The following is a 23,963-nucleotide window of genomic DNA, read 5'->3' on the forward strand; positions in this document are numbered from 1 at the left end:
TCATCATCAACAGCAGCAGCATTTGGGAGTAAAATGCAGAGCCCCAGGCCGCATGCCAGACTTCCTAACTTAGGATCTTCCTCTGAAGCAGGTCCCCAGGTGATTCAGTGCAGGTACAGGTTTAAGAAGGTCTCCTTCAAAGTGCAGGGCTTGTGCAGCGTATGAACTCAGGCACATTTGTTAAACTGACTCTCATGATTATAAATCCAACTCATGTCCTCAACATCCCTCCCGCTAGCTCACTGGTGATACCCAAAACTTCCCTCTTAAGACCTCCTTACTCTGGCTTCAAGGTGTCTTTAAGAGAGGAAAAGCTTTAGGGGTACCTGAGTGGCTCAGTCGGTGAAGCATCTGACTCTTGGTTTCTGCTCAGGTCATGATCTCAGGGTCCTGAGATCGAGCCCTGTGTTGGGCTCGGAGATCACCATGGAGTCCGCTTGTCCCTCTCTCTCCTAAATAAACAAAATCTTTAAAAAGAGAGAGAGAAGAAAAGCTTTAAGCGCCTTTTAGAACATCACCAGCTCACTCAGGGATTTTGATCTGTTTTGTTCTACGACGTATCCTAAGTCCCTTAAGCAACACTTGGAATGTCCAGGGTGGTCAATCAATATTGGATTAAGCAATGAATCAGTCATTGATACATCAGTAGGAACTCATGTATTACATGGGTCAGAAAATTTGGGAAGACAGGGAACTTAGGCCACGGAAGTTTTAGAAAGAAGCCTACAAAAAGGGAAAAACCCTGGGCGATTTTGGAGCACATCAAAGAAAAAGAAATGGCCACAAGGTGGCAGCAGCGCACCCGGGCTTTCCTGGGCGGGGTCTTGACAGGTGCGCTTCCTTCCCCCAAAAGTCTCTCCAGAGGCTGTTCAGTACGGAGTTGCTACTTAGGAGGACATGGGGACTTGGGGAAAAGGGGACTCATGTGTCTAGGTGATGTCACTCAGCAGCAGCTTGGGGTCTTTATGGCCTGGGGCTTATTCTCAGCTAGCAGATGTTGGGAGAAATTTCATGGGGTATGCAAAGCAGGCTGGCCGTAAATGGCTACAAATTTGCTTATTTGGGTGATGTTTAAAGCAATTGGTTGTGGAGACACTTGAGTTTGGTCTCAGGTGGGCTTTGGAGCTAACAGGTCGCGGTCTGCTGTGAACAAATCAACCTCCTAGGGCTCAGGACAGGCTGGCCCGGGCAGCATGTGAAAGGAACATATCTGTGCTTGAGGCAGTCAGGGTGACTGGGAATTGGGAGGCTCGGCTGGGAGAACAAAGCTCGGGGGGGGGTGGGGGAGATGGGCAAGCTTCGGAGAGGACTGTGGTCTTTTCTGTCACTTGGAGGCCTGCCTGTGCTGTCAGACCACAGGAGCATGGAAGAAACCATGTACTTTCGAAACTGAAAGTACAGGGCTCCAGTCTTTAAGGCTTTCACAGTCTAGTCATAATTTCCCTGCTAACTAGCTGGGTGACCTCGGCGAAGCGCCATCTCCTCTCTGGGCCGAGGTGTTCTCACTTTACAAAAGGAGCGATGAGACTAGGTCCATGGCTCTCATTCAGCTCACCTGTGGAGCTTTTAAAAAAAACTGACCCCACCCCCAGAGACTGGTTTGCGGGTGGTCTGGGCATGTCCAGGTCAAGACCCCCTGGACCAGAAGGTTCCTGAATTCAAGTCCTCCCAGCTGCTCCCTCAGAGTCAGCCCCATCTGCCGGCATCTGGAAATGCAAAGGAGGGAGATGGTCCTGACCTTCAGGGAGAGGCTCTTTACCAAGTCAGCAGTATATTTTGACTATATTTCAATTTGAGTTGAAAGTAGAAGAAGGTTTTCTACTTTCTCAGTCTGGTTAAGACACACTTTGAACTTCATTTTTTGGGCATAAATTATGCTAATAGTAGATTGTTAAATTGGCATAAAATTTCTGCAGATCTCAGGGAAACCAAATAATTTTGTGTTTTCTCTTCATAAAATTATGAAATCCCTAATCATAGCAGAAAATCTTAGCATGTTTGATATTAAACCCAACTCTCAGAAAAGTTTGGAGAGACAGTGAAGTATGTGTTTTGGGGCTCATATCCTCAAACCTGATGAAGCCTAAAGACAAGGACGTTCAGCTTTCAAAAGAATGTTTTGCCTCTGGGACTTCTGCTACATCAAGTATGCGGGGGTTTAAAAACAACAACCCCAAACCAAAAAGCAAACTAAACCAAACCAAAAAACAGTTCGAGAAATGTCCACCAGAGGTCAGCATTTTACTGAAGAGACTCCTGGACGCCTACCTTCCATCTTTGTTCCGGAAAGAACCTTGAGAAGGCCAATGACTAGTTCAGTTCATGCTCTCAGGCTGGTGAAAGTTAGGTTTTTTTAATAAAAACTCTCTGAGAAATAGCTGGATTTCGCGCCAAGGTAAGTATATTCTCCCTCAGCCTCTCAATCAAGCTGCGGTCCTAGTTTGAGCTATTTGCCTCTTGAAGTGCATGAAGTATGCAGCCGACAGTGTCTGTCATGGATGTCTATCGTGCAAAGGGTGAGACTCGGGAAGCTCCAAAGGTCTTCTAGTATCTGCTTGAAAATCCACGTCCTGTGGTTCTGTTTCCAGCTGAGGGCTTGGTAGCAGGCTGATTGACACGTGGAACTACCTCTGCCCCCTCCCTGGGAAGAATGCGCCCCCGCCTCAGCAGAACTCAAGGCAGGAGCCCCAGTGGCATGCCTGCAAGGGAAAAGAGCCCTTTTTTATGTGCTGGAAAAGGGTTAATGGAGCTCACTAAAGACAGATAAACAAAAAGGCCTAGACACTTACTATAATGAGGAGTGGATCCAGATCCAGGGAGGGAACAGCCTGGCCTCTATCCTCTCCCCAGGGAGAGCCGATACACGGTCATCGACTCAGAGTCAGAGCAGAGGTCCCAGGTCCTAGTGACCAGTGACCTCAAGCTGCCACACCTTGGTATCCACCTCTGTTCGGAGGGTCTCCCTGCCAAGGGATGGGAACGGCCAATTCTTAGAATCAAGGTACACTCTTCCTTGGGCCTTGATGGAACCATTGGGAACCTTCTTTCTCCTTGGCAGTATTCCTGATTAGTCATGGAAATTTTCTTTCCTTTCACAGAACGCCTGTGGCCGAAGCACAGGGATGGGGAGAGGTAGGCAGGGGTTAGATCCCGCTGGGCCTGGCTGGTGATGGTCAGTGTCACAGTCTGTCCCGTGGCATAAACGGGACTTGGAAGCTCTGAAACTTACCGTGTCAGCACCCCAGGTCCAATTTTGGGGTGCACGCTCTCTTCCTCAGCACCACCAAATATGAAGTCAACCTTCATATCCAGGCTCCTGGGCCACGTTTTCTGTGAAGCCGCCGAGGACCATCTGTGCCAGCCCTCGGTACCCTGCTCTCTTGGCATCTCCCCCTGGGACTTGGAGCCCTGACTGCATAGTACTGATGAGGCCCTTCCAAAAGTGCATGTTTTAACCGTGCCCTGAATGCCTGAAGGTGAACAAAAGCGTATTGCATTATGCAACCTCCAGAACACTCGGCCACTTGCGTGAAACTGATGAAAACTCCTTGCAAACAAATTCCCAAGTACATTCATTTCCTATGCACTTCCCATTTACTCCTTCCTCTTCTTCCAGTGCTCTACCCCAGAGATCCCCGGACTGCTCTCCTCTTCTTCCCTGAGGCTTCTGCATGAATGGCACCTTACTGGGTCTTTATGGCCCCCCATCTAAGACAGCATTCTACCCCCTGCCCCCACCCCCCAAAGCCACCTGCATCACCCTTACTTGCTGTCCCTGAACACCTGGCTTTGTTTTTCTTTTTGGCCATGATTATCTTCTGACATGTTACATATTTGCTTGTTTGCTCACTGAAATCTATCGCCCTACCACATCTGCAGCTTCATTAAGGCAGGAACATCTCCCCACATAGGTGCCTGGTTAGTAATTCAATGGCCTTCTTCATCAAGCACCTGCTCTATGTCAGTTCCTCGTGCTGGAGAAGACAGCCGGAGGGCTCCCCAGCAAGTCCGGCCAGGAGTAGAAACCCGTTCAAATATATGTTGGTAATGGGGAGTAGTTTTACCTGGCTAGAACTTGTCTTCCAGTCTTATTCTCCTTTCTCGTGGGGCATGAAACAACTACTCCTCCTGGGGTAGATATGGGGGCCCAAGGGTACTAATGGCATCTCTATGTCCTTGTTCTAAGAGCCACAAAAGTCTCAGGGGTGTGATGGAATCATATGAGGAGAAAAAGAAGGGTTTGGACAGTGAATGGAGGGTCACAGCAGAGACAGCATGAGCCACAACGGGAACTGAGTGGGAGACACCACAGTCCTAGACATTCACGGGCCTCTCCACCCCACGGGGCAGGATCCCAAGGCCTGGCCAAACGCCTTGTTTTCAGGCCCTCTTTCTGTTAAGACCCTTCTCCACCACTCTCCAGCTGCCGGGCCCCAGTGCTCGCATTTCTGCAAAGGAGCTTTCCTCTCTTGACCTCCCTCTACCGCGAGTGGATCCAGGGCTTACCTTTACGTTTCCAAACAGACCAAAGAGCTCCACTAAGCACAGGGCCCATGAGTTCTAGAAGCGGCAGAACTTCAATTTATGGTTGTCTGAGGTTCCATTGCTTTCAGACCAGAGCAAAGGGCCTGGGGACCGCCTGGGCTTCTCTACCCACTCCAGACGCCCTCCGCCCTCTGTCAGGAGGCACTGCCTTGCAGTCAGCGGAGGGGCGGGGCCGGCCGCAAGTGGGTGGGGGAGGGGGGGCAGGGGCGCCACTTTCCCCGCGGAGAGGGTCGCCTAGCAGCAGGAAACCCAGACCTGAAGTCAGAAGGCTCAGGAAGGTCCAGCTCCACCCTATCACAGCCGGAGAATTCTGAGCAGGCTACTGAAGCTTCCTGAGGCTCGTTCGATTCATTTGGAAAACCAAGATCATAATACTTGGCAGAGTTGTTTTGATGATTAAATAACGTATGTAAAAGTACTCTATCAAAGCTCTCTATAAAACCCAGTTTTATAATGTGATAACCTAAGTGTCTCCAGATGTCTCCACGCTGTGGAAACAAGGCAAATCACATGATCCGGGAGTGTGATCATGAGTCCTGTCCCGTTCCAGCTTCCCCCAAAGCCCCTCGCTGCCCCCGACAGGACTGCTGGGCTGACCCAGTAAGGGATCCGCACTGGTCTGTCAGAACCTCAGCCCCAAACCTTCGACCACTTACTTCCCTCCTCTCCTTAGGCAACAGCGTCTGTGCCAAGGGCAACCTCTCCAGATAATCCCAGAGCGTCCAGTTCTCAAAAAGGGAGAAGAACATGGATTTCTTCAGCGCTGGTACCACTAGGTGGCACTTGCCTGCCCCAAAAGCACTCGGTGAGGCTTTTCAGGTCCCAATGAAAAACTTGGCCTGTGATCCGTTGCTACATTAAGATACAGATTCCCCAGAAGCAGCAGCAACAACATTTTGTGGGCACAGAGAAGTCTGATCCTGACTTGGGAAGGAAACATAAGGAAGCAGTGTACAGGGTCTTTCCTCTCCAGCTCACTTTGCGCACAGAATCATTCCCCAAGGCCTCCTTTTTTGCAGGATGGTTTCTGCTTGGCAAATGCATAATCAAATGCCCCCTTTCTGCACCCAGAACGAGAGACCCGCCTGCCCCAAATGCCTTTCCAAGTGTTCATTTTTCCCCGAAACAAAATTGCTTGCTGCTTTGAAATGACAATTTCTCATTCAACACAATGCTTCTGAGAGTCATCCATGTGCTGTGGGCAATCAGTAGAATGTATCTTTTCATTTGCTGAGCACTATTCCAACTGATGAGTAAATCACAACTGTTTATTCCTGGGCTTTGAGGTCATTTCCAGTTTTCTTATTTGATAAATGAAGCCGTTTTGAATATTCCTTTGTACAAGTCTTCTCACGGACACTTATTTTTCATTCTCTTGGGTAAGTTGCTAGGAGCGGTGTGTCTGAGTTCGGTGGCAGGTGTGTGTTTCATTTTATCAGAAATTGACAAATTGCTTTCCAAAAAGGTTGCGCATTTTTTACTGGTTGTTTTACTTCCTCGCAGATATTTGGGATTATGAGTATTCAAATTTTAGCCATTCTTGGAGGGGTGATGTGGTATCTCGCTGTGGTTTTATTTTGCATGAATGATATCGAGCATCATTTTGTGTGCTTACTGGTAATTTATCTCTCAGTGTAAAGTGGCTGTTCAAGTCTATTGGCCTTTATTTTAATTGAGTGGTCTGATTTTTACTACTGATATACAGACTATAAGCTGGATATTATTCTTCTGTCAGATATATGTGTTGTCAATATTTTCTTCCCATCTGGAACTTGCTTGTTCATTTCTCTAACAGGATATTTTGATGAACAGAATTTTTAAAAATTTTAAATCCATTTATTGTTGTTGGAATCTTGGCCTCTTACAGAGTTGCAAAAATTGTCTCCTTATTTTCTTCTGGATATTTTATAGCTTCAGTTTTATAGTTAGGTCTATGATCCATTTTGAATTAATTTTTATGTGTGATGTGAGGTGGGACACAGATTTCTTTTTTCTTTTGTAATTGTTTTGTTGCATATCATCTTTCACATGCCACACAGTTCAGCCAGTTAAAGTGTATGATCCAATGGTTTGTGGTACTGTCATGATGAATTTTATGTGTTGGCGGAGCTGAGAGATACCCAGGTAGCTGGTAAAACTTTATTTTGGGGTGTGTCTATGAGGGCATTTCTGGAAGATGTTAGCATTAAGTTAGTAGACTGAGAAGGTGGCCCTCACTCATGCTGGTGGACATGATCCAATCCATTGAAAAGCACATAAAGGCAGAGGTAGGATGAATTTCTTCCTCTTCTTCTGCTCTGGCACATTAGCTCCCCTGGGCTTTGGGGCTCGGACTGGGGCTTACACCACCAGTGATGCTAGTTTTCCAGCCTGTAGACAGCAGATTGGGGTAATTCCTATAATAAATCTCCTGTTCTGTAGAAATCTCTCTCTAGATCCTGTCGGTCCTAGCTGTCTGGACAACTCGAAAACAAGCATCTGTGTAGTGTTGTGCAGCAATTACCAAAATCAATTTCATTCTTTTATCACCCCAAACACATGCTCCATATTTTTAGCAGTCACTGCTCATTTCCCCTTTTCCCTTGTCCTGGCAATGGCGAATCTACTTTCTGTCCCTGTAGATTTGCCTAGTGAGAATATTTTATACAAATGGAATCATGCGATATGTGGTCTTTGTGACTGTGACTGTTCTTTCACTTAGCAAAATACTTTTGAAATTAAATCTGGGGCACCTGGGTGGCTCAGTCATTAGCGGCTGCCTTCAGCTCAGGTCAGGATCCCAGGGTCCTAGGATCGAGCCCTCCATTGGGCTCCCTGCTCCGTGGGGAGCCTGCTTCTCCCTCTCCCACTGCGCTCTTCCTCCCCCAGCTCGTGTTCTCCCTCTCTCTCTAATACATGAAATCTGTAAAAGAAAAAAGAAATCAAATACATGAAATCTGTAAAAGAAAAAAGAAAAGAAATTAAATCCATATTGTATCATGGATCAGATAGGACAAATAATATTCCACTGTATGTGTATGCTAAATTTTCTTAATTCATTTATCAGTTGATTGACATTTGGGTTGCCCTACTCTTGGCTACTATGAATAACGCTGCTATAAATATTCCCAGACAAATTTTTGTGTGGGGATATATTTTCATTTCTCTTGGATATATACCAGAAAGTGGAATTGCTAGGTCATATGGTACTTCCATGTTTAAACTTTGAGGGACTGTCAAACTGTTTCCCAAAAGCTGCAAGATCATTTTATAATTTTATAATCCCGCCAACAGTACATGAGGGTTCCACTTTCTCAACAGAAAGATTAACTGTCTTTTTTGTTGTAGTCAGCCCAGTGTGTGAAGGCGTATCTCATGATGGTTTTGATTTGCATTTCTCTGATGGCTAATGATGTTGAACATCTTTTTTTGTGCTTGTTAGCCATTTGCGTTCTTTTTTTGGAGAAATGTTTATTCAGATCCTTTGCCCATCTTTTAGTTGGGCTATTTGTCTTTTTGTTATTGAATTGAAAGATTTCTTTCTTTACTCTAGATACAAGTCCCGAGGTTCACACTTTACCATGTGGATTTCTAGGTGTTCCGGAACAATCTGTGGAAAGACTTTTCTTTCTCCACCGGAATACCTTGACGCTTTTGTGAAAAGGTGCCAATTGCTCAGATGTGTGTGGATCTGTGTTTGGACCGTCTTATTTTGCTACACTGATCTGCTTCTCTGTCTTTATGCCATTTTGGTTTGAAGTGTTTCCTGTTTCCCTGCAATGTCTTTTTTGACCCATGGGTTTTCTAGAGATATCTTACTTGATTTGGCATTTTCCAGATAAAACACTGTTGTTGATTTGTAGCTTAATTCCACTGAGCTGGAGAAGATACCATGTCCATGAGTGGACCCACTGAAATTCAGGGGTTGTTCAACATTCTGTACGGTCAGTCTTTGTCTTTTATTCCACAGCGCCTAGTCAATGCCTAATGTATGTGCTGCTGGTTCACAAGGAATGTTTGTAGAGCGAATAGATAAATTAATAAGTTATAGCATTGCTGATGTAGCATCACAGCCCCTTCTAAAAATGAAAAAGCATCAGCCCTGCGTGGTAATGTAGATTATGGACTCTAGGTCCTTCTGCCTGTGTGACCTTGGTCAGGCTACTTAACCTCTCTGTGTCTCTGTTTCTTCATTATGTGAAAAGCTTCCTACCTCGTTGGGTAGTTGTGAGGATTACATGCGTTAAGACACATGGGGAACTATTGACTGGCACCTGGTTAACAGAATAACCATTATCTGTCCTCCCTCTTCCTCGTAAAGAGCCTAGTCAGCTCCATTTTAGGCAGCATCAGATAAAGAGATGGGTTTCTCCAGGTTGCAGTCTCTAGGAGAGCTACAGATCACTGGTTATGTTGGAAATACGAATCACTTAACTTGGATTTTCACACACGGAGCCTTGCATAGAGACAGAAATAGAGACCAGATAGTGCCATCAAGTGGGTTCCTGAAAAATAAGAGCTTCTTGCCCATGTCAACCAATGTCTGCGGATATGTTTGCTCAACTATGCTCGTTCAAAACGCAACTATTTGCTATCATGCCATCAGTCCCCAAAGCAGCCAAGCAGCTAGCTAGCCCCGTAAGTCGACAGTCACAGACAGCTGAAATTCTGGACTCCAAGAACGCAGTTTTCTCGCGCCCACGAAATACAAGCAATGGGTTTGCAGGGACCCGGGGCAGCGACCCGCTCCAGGCGTGCACACACATCTGAGCCTGACCTCAGTTTCCGGTTTCTGGGCAGAGAGACGAAGCAGAGGGCCCGGCCGGCGGTGGACGGCTCGGCCCGGGAGAACGCAGGCGGACAGCTCAGCCCGCGCCGCCGCCGTCAGACCAGTCGGACGGCTTCGCCCCCAGCCCGCCCCTCCCCGGCCGCGCCGCCGCCCGCCCGCCCTCCCGGAAACCCAGTCCCTCCCGCCGGCGCCCCAGCAGGACGCGCCCGGGCCCGCGCAGCCGCCGCCCGCAGCCCTGCGCTCCCGGCCAGCGCCCGGGCGCCGGGCCATGGGGCAGCCGGGCCGGCGGGAGGCCGGAGCAGGAGCCCGGCGGGAAGTGGGTAAGGGCACGCGGAGAGGCCGGGCCGGGGCGCCCGCGCCGCCCTCGACAGTGACTGTGTGCCGGGCGCGGGGCGTGCCCGAGTCGGGGAGCACCTGCGCGGGGCTGCGGGGCCTTGCGTTGAGGTCGAGGGCGCCTGCGGACGGGGAGAGCGGGAAGAGGCCGCAGGAGGGTGGAGAGAGAGCTCGGGCTCTTGGATTCTAACTTAATCGGGTGAGAGGGACGGCACATGGTGGCGACTGTGCCCCACTGGGAGAGTCAGCCAGGGCCTGGGCTGCCGTGGTTCCACAGGTTTCTCCAGCTGGCCCGGCTGGATCAGGGCTCCAGTATTAGAACTGGGTGACAGCGAGGGGTTCGCTGCCCCTGTCTATCTCTCTGTCCCTCAGTGGCCCGTGGCATCCTCCCTGCCCGCTTGGATGTTGGCCCCTCTGCTTGGCCCCCCTGGGTGTGTCTGGGCAGAAGACACCAGAGATTCCTGAGAAGTGAACAATGTCTGCTCAGCTAACAAACTCACATCCCCTCTAGGGTCCCATTCTGGTCCTAGAATGGAATCTAGCTTGTCCTTTCAGTAGGACGGGGGAGCCAGGGATGTGTCTTCTTTGCTGTTTTTTTTCCATGCTGCAAGATGGATTTTGCTGCTCTGGTCAGTGCCGTCACCCAGACCCCTGTGTCAGTGGCCTGCATGCTAGGTCAGGAGGCCAGCATCAAAGTGAGGGCCCCACGCAGCTTGGGGCTCCACCTGCCCTTGAACCTCATTAGCCCAGTCGTTTCCCTAGCCCACTGCTGATTGAATGTAATTAGCAACTAATTGGATATCTGTGAGTCCCTCTGCATAAGAAATACACCAAGGTCAAGGTTAGAGAGCAGAGAGTGCTGAGTGATTCATTCTTTTCTTTCAGACAATGTATTTTCTCTTCGTGGGGCCTATGAAGAAGAGCCATTCATTCATTTATTCATTCAACTCAGGTGTTTACTGAGTGCTAACTACTAATCAGGCAGGTAGGCATCGGAAATACAACTGCTTGTTTACATATGAATTGTATCAGAGAGAAAATAAGCAAGTGAGCAGGTGAATTGCATTATTTCAGAGAGCGATAAATGCTGTAGAAACAAAAGAAACCGGCTGGTGAAGGACAGGGTGTTGAGACGGGAGAAAGTGGCCCTTAGACAAGGTATGAGCTTTCTGAATGAGGGGGGAGGGTGGTATGATTTTCAGGCCCCAAAACTCTGGGCGCTAAGAATAGGATGTCCCCTGTTTCCATGAGGGGGGACTACTGAGCTGCCCTGGAGGGAGTCAGTGAGCAGCGAGTGGGTGGTGAGTAGCTCCTCTCTGGAGTCCTTAGGGTACACCTGCTGGGGGCCTTCCATCAAGGCAGAACCCTAAGCTTCCCCAGAAGACAGGCACTGTGGGTTCACTTGCTCGGTTGTTCATTCAACAAATGCTTACTGAGGGCCAGGATGTTCCAGGCACTATTGTAGGTGTTAAGGATATGATCAGTGAACAATACAGTCTTGCCCCTCATGGAACTTATATTCTGGTGGGGAGAAATGGACAATAAACAACAATAACAGTGACTTTAAGGTCATAGCTGATAAATGCTGTGAAGAGCCAGAAAGTAGCTTAAGGGGTTAGAAGGGGATGGGCTGTTGTGTTTAATAGAGTGGTCAGGACAGGTTGTGCTGGGGAGATGAAATTTGAGTGGAGACCTGAATGTAGATAAGATATAGGCATGCAATGCTCTGAGAGAAGAACATGCAAGGCAGTGGGAATAGCAAGTGCAAAGGCCCTGAGGCATAAATAAGGCTAGAGCATGCTGGGCATGCCAGACATGCCGGAGAAACAGAAGAGAGACCGGTGTGACTCTGGGAGGAGAGCAGGCATTTCAGAGGTTCTCCTAGGATGGGGCCTCAGCCTCAGGACCAGAGGCATCCTGGGAAAGTAGAGGATTCTCCCCGCTGCTGTGGCAGGAAGACTCATAGGCTCCCTGACAAACCCAGGGTTTGGATATGGGGCAGAAAAACTTGCCTTCTAGGAAGATTTTTACCATCTTTCGTTCATTTTTTTTAAAAGATTTTATTTATTTATTTGACAGACAGAGATCACAAGTAGGCAGAGAAGCAGGCAGGGAGTGAGGAGGAAGCAGACTGTCCGCAGAGCAGAGAGCCCTACGCGGGGCTCGATCCCAGAACCCTGGGATCATGACCTGAGCCGAAGGCAGAGGCTTTAACCCACTGAGCCACCCAGGTGCCCCATCTTTCATTCATTTTTAAAAAAAGATTTTATTTATTTATTTGACAGAGACAGTGAGAGAGGGAACACAAGCAGGGGGAGTGGGAGAGGGAGAAAGCAGGCTTCTTGCCAAGCAGGGAGCCACATGCGGGGCTTGATCCCAGCTCCCAGGATCCCAGAATCATGACCTGAGCCGAAGGCAGACACTTAACGACTGGCCCACTAAGGCGCCCTTCATTTTTCATTCTTTAATTAGGTGTTCTCAGTAGACTGAAAAGGAAAACAGAAGAGTATATAATAATTGACATATATTGAACATGCACTATATGCCAGGCTGTCCTTTGAGCACCTTGTGTGCAAACACAAATCCTTGGGGCACCTGGGTGGCTCAGTGGGTTAAAGCCTCTGCCTTCTGCTCAGGTCACCATCCCAGGGTCCTGGGATGGAGCCCTGCATCGGGCTCTCTGCTCAGCAGGGAGCCTATATCCTCCTCTCTCTCTCTCTCTCTCCCTGCCTGCCTCTCTGCCTGCCTCTCTGCCTCTTGTGATCTCTGTCTGTCAAATAAATAAATAAAATCTTAAAAAAACAAACACCCCCCCCCAACAAATCCTCACAGTAAGTCTGTGAGGTGTGGTACTGTCCCATTTCACAGATGAGAAAACTAAGTCTCAGGGAGTAGGAAAGTTGCCCACTTTCACACAGCTAGTAAGTGAAGAATCGGGAATTACAATCAAGTGGTACAGTCAAGGGCTGAGAGACAGAGATGGGGCAGGGGAGGTTTTGGCTGAAGGGATGTTTGTCCTCAAAGGAGAGGAATCCAGTGGAAAAGGGATCCTAGCACCTAACAGCAGGGGGTGGTTAGAGAAGACAGTAGGGGTTAGGAGCACATTCCACTTCTTTTGTTCTTTTGAAGATAATATCTGCATGAGTTAAAAATTCTTCAGAAAGTATTTTTAAAGGTACTACTTGTATGTGTTAAAAATCTTTTTATAAATGTTAATTGAAACAGCTCTTAAGGTGCACAGTGAAAAATCTACCCCCCTCCCCGTGCTCTCAATTCCCCTCTTTAGAGCCCATTTCTAGAGATTATTTCCAAAGATATAGGTTCTTCTTGTAAAGGAGCATGTAAGTGTGTATAACTTTCTTTTTCTACACAAATAGTGATGGTACTCAGTTCTGTACTTATTATGATATGATTATCATTTTACTTAAGATATTTATTCTGATTTGGGACATACAAAAATACTTCATCCTTTTTCAAATAAATGTGTCATGGCTCCCTGAGTAGGATGTTTATCTAGCCAGGCCCCTATGGGCTTCGAGGTGGTTCTCTGCCTTGTTGTGTGTGTGCTTGCTGTGACAGACAGTGACCCGTTAAGAATTTGTGGGCCCGCGTACCCGCTCACTTCTGTGACCGTTTCAGCAGGAGAAATTCCTGAACCCAGAATGACTGACTTCAGTGCCACGAGGATTTTAGGGGTCGGTGGCTGCTGCTAGCCGGCCGTCTAGAGCCTCAGTGTGACTTAGAGCTTCTGAGTTTCCCCGCCACTCCCTGAGCTCGGTGAGTTCTCAACCTTTGCTCTTGCCAGTGTAATAGACAAAAACAGTTGGCACCACATTGTGGTTTTCGTATGAATTTACAGTGAGCGCCGTTAGGAGCCTCATACATGGTTTTAGCTCTTTGTCTTTCTCCTTCTGTGGACTCGTCATGTCCTTGGCCTGGAGTTTACATTAGATTTTCGTCTTGTGGTTTGTTGTGATTGAATTATCCGAGGTCTCATTAGGATTTCTTCTCCACCCCTCAAATCTAGTCCCGTCAACTGCCCCCTCCCCATCTCCCCCTAGACTGCCGGTGAGCAGCCTTCCTTCTGGTGTATTTCTGGTGGGTTTATCCTGGGATCGGGACGTATTCTAGAGAAAGAGATGGTGTTGATTTCTGTATGCGTGTATGGTAGACTTACATAAACTGTGCTGTTTATGCAGCTCCTGCTCTTCTTACTTTTTAAACACGATGCTTTTTAAAAAGATGGATCTGACTGCCGTGTTGAGCCCATGGTTTGTCGCTCCCGAGTCTGCCCCGCGTTCCCTAGCTGGGATTGTGGAATTCCTGTAACAGTTGATTCTTAGTGGCTTGGTCTACAAAGTCTGTTTGGAGAAATGGCTTTCTGGGGACAGCCTCGGAGGGCGAGGAGGATTTGAAAGACGCGTTGGAGAGTGGGGAAAGGAACAGAGAGGACCCAGAGCGCCAAAGTACCAGGAACACTGAGGCCCCTAGACTCTCCTAGACTTCAGGGTCGTGCTCCAGGGTGTGGATGCGTGGTCCTGGGAGAGGCTGGGGGGCTCCCATGCCAGTGTTGGGCCTTCCCTGATGGCAACATGGGTGAGGCAGGGGGTGGGAGTCAGCGGGAAGTATTTTCAGGGGGCTGGAGGGAGCCCCTGGAGAACAGGGGCCTTCTGCTTGCATGAACCCGAGGGGCAGGAGGTCCCTGCCACTCTCCTGGTGAGGGGGGAAGGGATTTGGGGGAGGGGGGAGGAGCATCACCTGCCAGGGAGGGAGCCGTTGCAGGTTAGTGCACTGGGGTCAGGAAGGGTCTGGGCTAGCATTGGGGCTGTTAACCTGGGAGATGGGGCGGTTGTGACACGGCAGACAGGACCCAGGAGGGGCGGGCCCGCGCACGGGGATGGGAAGGTGTGTTTGCGGGCATGCGGACATCCAACAGGGTGTGCTGCTAAATTTAAGTCCTGCTCATCTGGCTAGAGGATTCCTGCCGGCAGTTAGGACCCTGGGTGTCAGCGAGCACGTGGGACAGGAACCTGTGGGGTGAGGGAGGTCACCCTGGGAGAGAGTATAGGGCAAGAGTGCCTGGGCAGGGCAGAGCCTGAGGCGGGCAAGGGAGGAGAAGAGGATAGACAGGCTGAGCGGGCCAGGGAGGCTGGGTACACTCTGGAACTCTGCCTTTGCTGGCTCCATGACCTCAGGGAGGCCTCATGTCAACACAGGAGCCAGGGCAGGCGTGGGGTTTGGGGGCTCTGCCTTCCTGGTGTCTCCCGGTGCTGCCTCGGAGGAGGCATAGACAGGAGCGAGAGGGGCTCAGGTGGTACAGGTGTGTGGGCTCTCTTCCCGGGAATGAGCTGTGAGGCCCCAGCGCTGTTCCCGCTGGAAGCTACCACCCCAGGCCGCCCCTTGTCCCTGCAGGCGACTGCGGAGAGAGGACAGGTCAACTCCTGCTGGCACAGAGAGGGCATGAGAAGCCCAGGGCTTTGCTGCCATGGGCAGGGTAAGCCTGGGCACCCACAGGAAAGTCCGGGGCCTTTCAGGAGACCCCAGGCCTTGCTCTAAGTGTTGTCTTCCTCCTTCCCTAGCTCAGAGCGTACCTGTTCTGTTTTATGTAACACGGGAGCCTTGCATTCCTGCTCATTGTTAGCCTGAATTTCTATTCAGCAGTTAATGGCTGGTCAAGGCCAATTAGCATTATCATATTATTTGTAACTCCCAGTTCTTTCTTTAAAGTAAATGCTCGAAGATTAGACTCAGCTGTATGTGGTGTCTCCTCATTTATTTTTCTTGTCATGATTTTTGAAAGAAGAGTTTTCCAACTATACAATTTTATTTCATAGTTTTCCTTGACGACACACAGTTTGAAAATAAAGAATCCACTGTGTCCTTCCACGTGGTCCTAAGAATAACATCTATGACAGCACAGGTTTGTTGTATCAGTTATATTTTTTAAAAATGCATATTCAAATAAATACTCAACTATTAAAAATGTTCATTATGTGTACCATGTACCTACATAGGCAGACATAGCCTTAGATTCATGGAGTCCTGGAGGAGGTCATCTTTGCCAGGTAGGAGAGGGGAAAAAGACTCTTTGTCTACCCTCTTAGATTCAGTTCCTGAGACAGGCAAATTAAATTGATGAAAGAGTAACAGTAGAAAGAGGTTTCATTGGCATGCACCTGAGAGCCAACCAGAGAAGTAGCTGGTTTGTGAAATGGTTTAAAGGGTATAAACATAACTTCATAGGGGAATTGGGGGCAGAGAGAAAAGAGCTTATATGGGAAGAACCCATAGGTTTCTTTAGGAGAGAAAAATGGGTTTTTAGGACAACCGAGAAATTAGATAAAGTTTGTGATAACGTTTGTCTCTATGGTATGGGTGGCCTTTGAGTGTCCCTCATCTTTCCTAGAGAAGGGATTTGGAATAGTTTTTATTTTGTCTTCTGGGAGTGGCTCTGCCCTGAAGAAGGAATTTATGCCTCCCTTATTTTCCAGAAGTTGCTGTGTTATTCATGCGGGAAACTCTTAGAGGACTTCTTCTTTTTTTTTTTTTTTTTCATTTTATTTATTTTTTCAGTGTAACAGTATTCATTCTTTTTGCACAACACCCAGTGCTCCATGCAAAACGTGTCCTCCCCATTACCCACCACCTGTTCCCCCAACCTCCCACCCCTGACCCTTCAAAACCCTCAGGTTGCCCCAACCTCCCACCCCTGACCCTTCAAAACCCTCAGGTTGTTTTTCAGAGTCCATAGTCTCTTATGGTTCGCCTCCCCTCCCCAGTGTCCATAGCCTGCTCCCCCTCTCCCAATCCCACCTCCCCCCAGCAACCCCCAGTTTGTTTTGTGAGATTAAGAGTCATTTATGGTTTGTCTCCCTCCCAATCCCATCTTGTTTCATTTACTCTTCTCCTATCCCCCTACCCCCCCATGTTGCTTCTCCATGTCCTCATATCAGGGAGATCATATGATAGTTGTCTTTCTCCGATTGACTTATTTCACTAAGCATGATACCCTCTAGTTCCATCCACGTCGTCGCAAATGGCATGATTTCATTTCTTTTGATGGCTGCATAGTATTCCATTGTGTATATATACCACATCTTCTTTATCCATTCATCTGTTGATGGACATCTAGGTTCTTTCCATAGTCTGGCTATTGTAGACATTGCTGCTATAAACATTCGGGTACACGTGCCCCTTCGGATCACTATGTTTGTATCTTTAGGGTAAATACCCAGTAGTGCAATTGCTGGGTCATAGGGTAGCTCTATTTTCAACCTTTTGAGGAACCTCCATGCTGTTTTCCAGAGTGGTTGCACCAGCTTGCATTCCCACCAACAGTGGAGGAGGGTTCCCCTTTCTCCACATCCTCGCCAGCATCTGTCATTTCCTGACTTGTTAATTTTAGCCATTCTGACTGGTGTGAGGTGATATCTCATTGTGGTTTTGATTTGTATTTCCCTGATGCCGAGTGACGTGGAGCACTTTTTCATGTGTCTGTTGGCCATCTGGATGTCTTCTTTGCAGAAATGTCTGTTCATGAGAGGACTTCTTTTTGCACCTGTCAAATCTCAGAAGTTTTTTTTTTTTTAAGATTTTATTTATTTATTTGACAGGGAGAGAGATCACAAGTAGGCAGAGAGGCAGGCGGGGGGGCGGGAAGCAGGCTCCCCGCTGAGCAGAGAGTCCGATGTGGGTATCGATCCAAGGGACCCTGAGATCATGACCTGAGCTAAAGGCAGAGGCTTAACCCACTGAGCCACCCAGGTGCCCCCTCAGAAGTCTTTACCTTAAAATAATCTTCATGGCGACTCTGGGATTCCAGGCAGGTCCCCACACCACCAGCAGGGAGGTCACCCTGGCAGCCACTTGAGGACGGGTGACAGAGAAGGGTCAAAAACGGTGAACACCATTGCAGGCCCTCCCTGTGGCTTGCTAGCTCCCCACCTCCACCGGAGAGGAGGGACGGGGTTGGCAAAGAACATCCCAGTCTTTAAAGTGAGCAGAAATAGTCAATTATTATTTAATTCAACATATTGAATTTCCTAATACTTTTATTATTCTTGCCAATGATAAACATAATACATACTTATTTTTTAAATTAGATACATACCAAAAAGAGCATAAAGAACTTTCAGTCATGTTCCTGTTGCCACACACAGATAGCACTAGTAATCGATGCTTTGGTATTTTGCTGCCTAAATACACAAGTGAGGTTTTAAAAATTGAGAGTATACTGAATGTATAATTGGTTTTCTTAATAATATGTGGTGGGCATCTTTCCCCTGCATTAAATACTGTCTAGAACTGAGATAGTTAAAGGTGCCTGGGGCTCACCATATGGCTATGGGCTCTACCGTAATCTATTATCCGGTTCCCAGTTGTGGGTGCTGAGGTTGTAGGCATTTTTGCCGCTGGAAGAACTGCATACCCCCCACTTCAGCAGATGCTGGTAAGCATCTTTTGGGGGCCAAGGGGGTTTAGAGACTGAGGTGAATGCCTGGAATCCCACCCCTGGCTTCCCTCAGGAGGGCAGACCCAGGATGAGAGGCCGTGGGGAGGGTGCCAGTCTATGATACCCGGAGCTGTGAGGGAGCGGAGAAGGGGAGCCTTGGCAGACAGAGTCTGGGGTCGGGGGAGCTGTGGCCTGGGCATCTGGGCCTGTGGGGTAGGACCAGTTTTCCAAAGTTACTGTGCCTGCCATGGAATTGGACAACCAAGTCCAAGACGTAGAAGCTTCTCATTCACTGTCGTCATCGTCACTTCCTGGCCCCCCCTCCAGGAAACCAGGGGCTGCACTGGGGTTGGGTGGTTGGTGGTGGTGTTACTGCCGGACTGGGCTCCCTTTCCTTCTGGCCCTGCCTCTGAGAGACTTCTACCTCCCATTCTAGGACTATAGGCATCTGACAGGGAAACTCTCACAAACCCCCCAACCCCCAGCCCCGGGCTCGGATCCCCAGAGGGCTCAGAGTCACGTGGGCCAGTGCAACTGTAGCCATCTAACCCTGCAGAGGAATGATTAGGGAGGCAGGTGTCCTCCTGTCTGTCCTGCCTGAGGCCTCAGGCTTGTGGAGGCTGGAGAGCTGGGAGGGAATAGGGCCTTTTCTGGAGGCAGGAACATGTGGCCGCCTTCCCCCGCAGGCTTCCCTAAAGTTCAGAAGTTTGTCCTTCAGGCACATAAGAGCCCACTGAGGTGCTTCTGGCTTCGGCTCTCACGCTGCCCAGTCGCTGGTGCCCCTGGAACACTGGTAGTGAACCGCATTTGCCCGGGAGTTTCTAGAAGCTTCGAATTGGGAGAGATGGTTCAGGCTGTGCTGTCAGGAGAGAAGGCCTCCTCCTTCCCATCGTGGTATGCAGGTGGCAACAGGGTAGAGCAGAAAGTAGATTCTGCCAAACTTTGGTTTGGCAGTCCGGGGTTCAAATCCCCAGAGCCCCTCTCCTGGGAGGTGGGCCCCATTCCCTCTTCTGTGCTCAGCTTGTCGGCTGCCACCTCCCTACCTGTGCTGAGCTGCTTCCTCTGCAGGCAAACAGGAAGTCACTTCCCTCAAGGGAGGCAGGAAGGGGCTGCCTGGCAAGGCTGCGTGCCCTAGGGCTATGGCCTGGTCAGGAAGCTGGGTGTCCTCCGGGCCCTGGGGAGGGGACGGTGGGCCGAGCACAGGGAGGGGAGGTAGATCAAGGCTCGAGCCATCAGAATCCTGCCCTCATCCAAGCCCCACAGCCACTGAGCTGGGGCTCTCCTTGCCTGTGTCCAGGGAGCCCTGCCTCCAGAGTTTTAGTCCTGGCGACCTTGGGAAGGAGATCAGAGCTTTGGGAGATGGAAGGGAGCTGGTGGCTGCTCAGGTCAGGGTGTCTGTTTTTGGAGATTGCTGTAAGCAGGAAAGCCCCACACCACCAAACACACGCCCTAAACGCCTGCAGACTAGCCCCACGGCCTGGGAGGAAAGAGGGGGCACATTCCCTCTCCCGTGGCATCGTCCCCAAGCGATCAAGGAGGAGACGACGAGTTGCTTTCCCTCATTCATTCATCAAACGGCTGTGGGCACTTAGGAGCCAGGCCGCTGCTGCACAGCCTCGGAGCTCCACAGCTGAGCAGCTGGGCCTTGCCCTTGAGAAGGTCACATGGTAGGGAGCATGTGGGCTCATAAACATGTGGAACAGGCGGATCACCCGCCCGAACAGCAGCATGGCAGTCACGGGACTTGCTCATGCCAGGATCCCTGTGGTTGTGTCCAGGCTGGACTGCAGGGGGCAGCCCAGAGTCGGGGTCTGGGAGGTGACCCCAGGTCCTCACCTCCTCCTCAGTCCCCACCTCATGGCCACCTGCTTTGGTGCCCCTACCGACCCTACCCATCCATGACCTCCGTGCGGCCACATTCGATGACCACTTTGCACCTTATCTTCCTAGCCTTCCTAGTAGCATTTGACATAGCTGACCACTTCCTCCTTCTAGTTATCGCCTCCTCTTGTCTTCAGTGATGACACCCTCTCCATGTTTCTCTCCTCTCCTCGGCAGCCCCTCTTCACTCCCCTCTGCAGACTTGTCCCTCGTAGTCTCCGTTGGCCGCTGGTTTAGCCCCTTCGTGCTGCTCACACGCGTTCACCTCGGCAGCCTGGCCCTCCCATCCCCTGCAGGCCAAGTTTCAGGTGCCTGCTTGAGTTTCACAGGTATCTCAAACCTGAGACTTTGAAAAGCAAACTCGGGACTTTCTCCCCTAAGCCTCATCTCCCCCATCCTGCTATTTCCACGAATGCCATTTGTCCCATCTGGTCGCTATAGCCAGGAATCTGGAGCTTGCCCCCGACCCCCGATGGCAGCTGGCCCACCCACTCAGTCCAGTGTGTATCCTAAGTCCTCTGGCTCCCCTGCTCTGCCCTTTCTGCCCTGCTCCAAGCCTGCCTCCCCAGGAATAGGGAGTCCCCCGCTGGTCTCCTTGCTTGGTGAGCCCTTGGCTGGTTCTTGTCTACACAGCAACAGATCATCTTACAAACCAACAAGCCAGTGCTCCCTGACCTGTCCCTTCCCTGCTGGTTGCCCACTGGGGACCCCCTGGCATCTGGTCCTGCCTCTCCTGCCTCGTCTTCTCCCACTGTCCCCCAAGCTGGCTGACCAGCCACACTGGCTTGCTTTCTGTCCCCTTAACTCATGGAGAGCTTTCCAGTCTCAGGCAAGGAATTAGACATGCTGGTCCCCCTTTACCAGGGTATGCAGGCCCCCACAAGCAAGGCTGGTCTCCTGCCTCCATCCCTGCTGCTGGCCCTCCATGCTCCCCGCTCTGTCCTACCTCAGCATCTGTCACAGTTTACAATTGGATATTGAAGACTTAGGCTGTTTGTCTATTTTCTGCCCCCATCACTAGATTGGACACTCCCTGGGGACAGATGTCCTGAGTTTTATTCCTGAGGGGTCAGCAGCTTCTCACATAGGGACCGCAGGAGGAGTGGGTGCTGGCTAGGGGGGGGCCAGGCCTTGGAGGAGGATTTGCATTCAGGGTGAGGTGACTTTGGATTTCTGGTATACACAGCTGGGCGCAGTTCTGTAAAATCCCAAATACAGAAGGAGGGGCTGCCTGGGGTGGTGACGAACCGGGTTAGCATTGCACTGAGTCTGAGGCACTTGTGAGATAAGCCTGCCCTCTCGTTGGGCAGGCCCAGGGAATGAACAGTGGGGGGCCCCATCGGGGGTGTTCGAATGTGTAAAAATTACAGTGCAGCCAACAAAGTGTTCTGTAAAGTGTGTCCTGTCCTCCTACCTCCCATCTTAATAGTGACCTGAAGGTCCAGGTTTGAATGGAGTTTCTCAGCCTCCTGCAAATGTGGCTACTGCAGCTGGGCCCACTTCCAGCCTCCAACCCCTGCCGTTCCCTGCCTCCCCTCTCCCTTCTCTACCCTGTACAGCTGTACATGCAGAGGGCCACCTGCCTACAGGTGCAAGTGCGGTCCACCCCCTCCTGGTCTCAGAGAGGGTGGTGCACAGAGAAGTGAAGCAATGCCTCATGGCAGGCAGATGGCGTGCCCATCCCCCCCCCCCCCCGCCAAGCAGAGATTCCAGGCTCCTGGGTGCTCTGAGTGTGATGGGGAAGGGGCTGGTAGGCATGGCTTTGTGGGGGAGGGACGCAGCTGGAGGAGGGATAGAGCTGGAGCTAGGGCCTGTAAACTACGGGCTGGGGTGGCCTGGGTCAGAAGGCGCTCTGCTTCTGGGACTCCCACATGGCAGGGTCTCTGAGGCACTCAGAATTATGCGGCCTGAAGCTTGAGGGGCGGGAGACAGGGGCTTTGGAGCCTCAGCAGGGAAGTTGGTGGCCGTTGTACAGAGGGAGAAGAGACTGGTACATGAGCGTGGCTCCCCACCAGCCTGTCTCTCACTCATGGACACCTGGGGCCTGTGTCCTGCAGACACCCATTGGGAATTCAGCAATGGGGAATGGATGGCAGTTGGTTCTCTTGGTCAGACACTCTTGAGTTCTAACCTCAGCTGTGTGACCATAGACAGCAGCACAACCTCTCTGAGCCTGCCTCCTGTCTGTAATGGACATAGCAATGCTTCATGAAGTAGCCAAGAGGGGTGGCTGAGGTGCTACCAGAGGACGCTTTGTAAAGCAAGGCAATGGCATTCGGCTCTGCTGTTACCTATGGGAGAGGAAGCCACGCAGAGTTCCCAATATCATTTATGCAAAAAAGAAAAAGAAAAGCTGTCAGGCCCAGGGCCCTCCTCTGTCCCCCAGGTGCCTGGCGGCAGGGACTGCCAGCTGGGGCATAGATGAGAACCTGGGGACAACCACAGGGAGGAAGGGGGTGGGGCCTGTCCACAGCCAAAGGCGCAGCACCTTCCCCTTTCTCTCCCTGGGCCCTTGACTGGGGCCCTTGACTGGGGAGAAGGGCGTCGGCGCTTCTCTCTGGGCCTAGTGCAGGGTAGGGGCCTCCAGGCAGTGGGCGGCCTGGGGAAGGGGGCCAGAGGCCGTGGGCCAGGGAATGGAGGCGTTTGTCTTGTGGGCAGGAAGTGTGAGGTGGCGAGCAGCTCGGGAGCCCTGGGGAGGTCGCTGGGTGGGAGGGCTGAGCGTGTGGTGGTGAGGGGAGCGGAAGTCGGAAGCACCGGCAGCCACATTCTGCACTGACTGGTGGACGGCCCTTGTATCGGGAAGGCCCGCTCGCCCTCTCCCAAGGCCTTTGGAGGTGAGCAAGGTGGGCCTGCTGGGGGTGGCGGCCGGGAGGGAGCTGGGGGGAGCAGGAGATGTGGAGAGTCCCGTGTGGGCCCTTGTGGTAGCTGCTGGGGCAGGTGGACAGGAAGGAGGACTCTGTGGGCCCACTGTGTCCGCACCTTCTGTGGGCCTGGCAGGGCTGGAGCGGTCACCTTCGTTTTCCTTCTCGCTGTCCCCCTCCTTCCTCAACGTACCGCTCCCAATCTGGCCCCCACTTACCCTGGCCTCTCCAGAGCCGCTGGAGCAGGGCGGGGGGCGGGGGGGGGGGAATCTGCCATTATGGGGGGGGAGGGGCTCCTTCCTGAACCCCTTGTGGGCCTCCCTGGGTCCCTGGTGATGACTGTGGGGCAGTACCCAGTAAGGGATTTTGTGGCCAGAGGCCCCCAGTGAGCCTTGGAGAAGCTGAAGAGAAGGAAGCCAGGTAGGCCTGGGCTTTGGGTGGGGGGACAGCTCTGGGTACAGTCACTGTGGGAGCTCAGACACAGAATCCACCTTGAGGGGGCTCCCGGTTCTACCTCGCCTTCCACCGCACCCCGAGAGGCTAGGTTGGTGCTAGGGATGCCAGTAGCCGGCTTGCCAGGGCAGCCGGTGTTTCGACCCACTGACCTTAGGTACGACGGCCATCATTTTACTCACAGACGCTCTGTTTGGGACATTGAGGCCTTCTGCTTGTAGCTGTCATCCTCATGGTAGATGGGAGTCTCCCAGAGGGAAGGTCCTCCTAGGGCCTAAGATCCTATGGTTGGTGTCACTCCTCTGCTGAAAAGGCAGGGGAGAGTGACCTGTCAGCAGATAATAATATTCCTCAGGCCTGTTGAACCTTAGCCAGGTTGAAAGCAATGTGCCTCAGAGGGTCCTGTCTCCCCAGCCTTCTGGAGCTTCAGAACATCCCAGAACTGCTGCTTTCTACAGATGAGGAACCACCCAGCACAGGGCTTAGAACCTGGGCTGTGGGCTCTTTGGGGAAGGAGGGGGGGACCCAAGAAGAGGTGAGAGTGGTCCAACCTGGCCTTGAGCCCTCCGTGGGGTCCTTGTCCTTCCCAGGGGGCAACTGCTCTGGAGACACATCGGTGCTCTGCCCCCATTCTCTCTGTACCCCAGCATCTCTGCCCCATCCTCTCTGT

The 23,963-nt window shown here is 51.0% G+C and overlaps 1 protein-coding gene across 4 annotated transcripts in view; it reads left to right on the plus strand.

Annotated features, from left to right (window-relative positions):
• Positions 1 to 9,525: 9,525 nt before the first annotated feature.
• PSD4 (pleckstrin and Sec7 domain containing 4) overlaps positions 9,526 to 23,963 on the plus strand; it is a 36,223-nt gene continuing 21,785 nt past the window's right edge. For 2 of the 4 annotated variants that reach the window (XM_045979387.1, XM_045979390.1), the window contains exon 1: positions 22,538 to 22,813. The gene's annotated coding sequence lies outside the window, so the exon portion shown is untranslated. Of the gene's footprint in view, positions 9,634 to 10,531; positions 10,632 to 22,537; positions 22,823 to 23,963 lie in introns of those variants that run through there. The other 2 variants (XM_045979388.1, XM_045979389.1) reach the window with 2 other exon arrangements.

This window comes from Meles meles, chromosome 15 (genome assembly GCF_922984935.1).
Source record: "Meles meles chromosome 15, mMelMel3.1 paternal haplotype, whole genome shotgun sequence".
In the NCBI taxonomy this organism is placed as follows: Eukaryota; Metazoa; Chordata; class Mammalia; order Carnivora; family Mustelidae; genus Meles; species Meles meles.